The sequence below is a fragment of the Pelophylax lessonae genome (assembly GCF_965119305.1).
Source record: "Pelophylax lessonae genome assembly, chromosome: 10".
Taxonomy (NCBI): domain Eukaryota; kingdom Metazoa; phylum Chordata; class Amphibia; order Anura; family Ranidae; genus Pelophylax; species Pelophylax lessonae.
In genome coordinates, this window is record NC_138777.1 from 213,766,196 (window position 1) to 213,770,147 (window position 3,952).

Here is a 3,952-nt window from a genome sequence, read left to right on the forward strand (position 1 = left end):
AGGGCCGTAGTTTGAGGATCCCTGTTATAGACTGAAATAGAATAGTTCACTGCACCCAAGTGAAATATATAATCAGTTTGGTACTGAGCAGCGCAGGGTGTACCAAGATGGCCGTTCACCACCTTTTACCTGCAGGGTTCTCACTGTACTTACAATACTTCAATAATAATCGAAATTTAATACTGTTTTTTAGTAGATTAGGGGAGTTTACTGCTAAAATAAATGTAAGATTTAAGACTTGTGTGGGTGTAAGAAGATGTCCGCCGCTGCTTCGTGTTCTGTCACATTAGGAAATCCGTTGGAACGGATGGTGCATGTGCAGTAAGTTGTTCTTGTCCGAACGTCACTTCCGGTTGCAGAATCTGATAGAACAAGGGTATTCTATTAGAATATCGCTACCTATCAGATTCTGCAAACCAAAGTGACGTACGGACGAGAACTTCCACACGTTCCAACATGGCCGCTATGCGTTCCAATAGGTTTCCTACTGTGACAGAACACGAAGCAGCGGCAGACATCTTCTTACACCCACACAAGTCTTCAATTTTACATAAATGTTATCAGTAAACTCACCTTATATACTGAATCACAGTATTACATTTCTATTATTATTCTAAAATAGTAAATACAGCGAGATGCCTGCAGGCCGAAGGTGGTGACGGCCATCTTGGTACACCCAGCACTGCTCAGCGACAAACTGATTATATAAGGAAATGGACTATTTCACTCAGTCGCGGTGAAATAGTCTATTTCAGTATATAAGGTGAGTGTGAAATTCAAGAGTTGCTTGGGTGTAACAATATGTCAGCTGCTTCGTGTTCTGTCACATTAGGAAAGCTATTGGAACACATAGCGGCCATGTTGTAGCACATGCACAGTAAGTTTTTCTTGTCCGAATGTCACTTCCAGGTTGCAGAATCTGATCAAACACCCTCTTATATCTGCTCGGAGTTCAGATTTAAAGGAGAGCTCCCCTATAGTACAATTGTGTTATAACCAGTTTATTGTTGTCCCCTCATTAGGTTGGAGGTGCAAATTAAGATGCAAAATGAAGATTTTAGGTGAAGATGGAAGGCATGCTTCCATATAGCTACATACACAATGCTACACAAACTGCTGGCGCTATTATTGTCAAAAGTATTAGGACGCCTGCCTTTTTATATATATATACACACACACACACACACTATAAGATTTTCTGAAGACTTTTTCCTTCAGACTTACCAGAACCATATAATATGAGGCCCTTGCACTACATAGAAAAGGTAAATCTGAAGGAAAAAGCCTTCAGAAAATCTTATAGTGTGTATGGCCCATTAGTCTGTAGGGTTCAATATTGAGTTGGCCCACCCTTTGCAGCTTTACCAGCTTCAACTCTTATGAGTCAGGCACCGATGTTGGAGAGAAGGCCTGGCTCGCAGTATCCACTCTAATTCATCCTGAAGGTGTTCTGTTGGGTTGAGGTCAGGACTCTGTGCAGGCCAGTCAAGTTCCTCCACCCCCAAACTCACTCATCCATGTCTTTATGGACCTTGCTTTGTGCACTGGTCTAAATCATTTGGTGGAGAGGAGATTACGGTGTGAGGCTGTTTTTCAGGGGTTGGGTTTGGCCCCTTAGTTCCAGTGAAGGGAACTCTTAAGGTGTCAGCATACCAAGACATTTTGGACAATTTCATGCTCCCTGCTTTGTGGGAACAGTTTGGGGATGGCCCCTTCCTGTTCCAACATTACTGCACACCAGTAGACAAAGCAAGGTCCATAAATGGATGAGCGAGTTTGGGAGGGGAGGAACTTGACTGGCCTGCATAGAACACCTTTGGGATGATTTAGAGCGGAGACTGTGAGCCAGGCCTTCTCTTCAAGATCAGTGCCTAACCTAACAAACTTACTTCTGGAGGAATGATCAAACATTCCCCTAGACCAGTGGTCCTCAACCCTGGCCTACAGGGCCCACTAACAGGCCAGATTTGCAAGAGAACTGAAATACATCCCAGGTGATATCATTTGCTGCTCAGTGATTGCAGTACTCCAGTCCGCATCTCCCCAAGGTAATACCTAAAATCTGGCCTGTTAGTGGGCCCTGTAGGCCAGGGTTGAGGACCACTGCCTGCCTAGACAACACTCCTGAACCTTGTGGACAGCCTTCCCAAAAGAGTTGACGCTATTACAGCTACAAAGGGTGGGCCAACTCAATGTTGAACCCTACAGACTGAGACGCCCTTAAAGTTCAAGTGCACGTAAAGGCAGGCGTCCCGATACTTTTGACAATATAGTAGCACCAATCACTACACGATGGTGCAGCCTGCTCCATGTGTGGTCACTCCGCACCCCAATAAAGACGTGTTAGCGGATTGATGGACCCCGATATAAATGGGTGTTCATAAGTCTTTCTAAGGCTCAATGGATGCTTAGAGCTCCAGCAAGAAGTACAACCCAGAGAGGGGAGCAGAGCGGCTACAAGTCACACAAGTTTTACCTCACATTCACACTCCGTGGGTGTCACTTGTGCACTTTCCCCCATGCGCAGAAACGCGCTGCCCTGTAGCAGAGGCACAGCCATGCCATCAATTCTTCATAGCATTCCTACATATCTGATAACACTCGTGCCAATCGTATGGTGCCAAATAACCATTCAATTCAGTGCAGAGTGGTTTTGAGAAAGGGTCAAGGTCTTTATTTTTGCAGTTTCTCCTGCATAGGGCAGTCTATTGAAAAGGATGAGCTGTCCTGTGCAGAAAACCATGTAAACACTCCATCACAACTGCATGGTGTTAACAGAGCCTGAGGGGTAAATATACCAATCGCCAGGTTTTGTTTTTCTCCATAAAATGTCCACTTTAAAGCAGCCCCAGATGCTGTGCATCATCATAAGGCTTGGAAAAGCTGGTGGTCATTGGCCAGCTTGGCTATTTGACTGCAATGACCAATGAAAATCTCTTCTTTCTTCCTGGACAGCATCCTAGAAGAAAAAGGGCCCATAAGAGAGATTCTCATTGGTTAGCGTGGTCAAACTGACTAATTATTTCTAGCCGTTGCAAGCAATATGATACTGCATAGTCCCTGGGGTTGGGTGGCAACATTGTCGAGTAGGTGGCCCATTACCCTGGTGTAGCACCTATGTCCAGTTGGGCCAGGGGAGTGCATTGTTAATAAGCTTGCATTTTCATTATTTTATGAAGAGATGAAGTTGTCCTTTAATTGGTCACAGTAACATCAAACAGATATCCAACACGTTTGCAGGGGCTGATCAATCCATCAGAGCTTATAAAGAGAAGAATCTATAAAAGTGACTGTAAAGCCTCGTACACACGCAACGAATTTCCGCCGACCGGTCGTTCGTCTTTTGTCCAGAGTGGTGTCGGTTGGTTGGAATGTGCTCTAGACGGCACACATATTTTGTCGTCCGACAGAATTATACTTCAGAAGTGATGTCATGTGTTGGATTGCTTTCTTTGTTTCTTTCATCTCTGAGCATGCCAAGTCTTGCTCATAAGATTTGTCCCTGTCGAAATCTGTACTGAGTGTCGGACGAAAATTCCCGGCCGAATTTCGACTCGTGTGTACGGGCCTTTAGGACTTGCAGCTGCTCACGTGCACATACAATTTTAAGACAAACTGAAGGCAGTTTAAAGCATTGATGGGGGGTGGGGGGTTGATAGCTTCAAAATTCAGAGTATCTGATGTTCCTATGGCCAAATAAAACTTACTCTTTTAATACAAAAGTGGCATTTTCCCTGCAGGCAGTCAATGCAGGATCACAGAATGCTTAGGGTTCATGCACACCGTGGTACAGCATGCATTAGCATCCAGAGGCTCTGGAAAAAAATTAAAAACCTTCACCAGGACCCACCTCTGCCCATACACTCTAATCACCACCACTAGGTGATAGCAACATCCACCAGTCCACAGTTAGGGCCTGGTGCTGGGCTGTCTTTCCTTAGGTAAGTTGGTT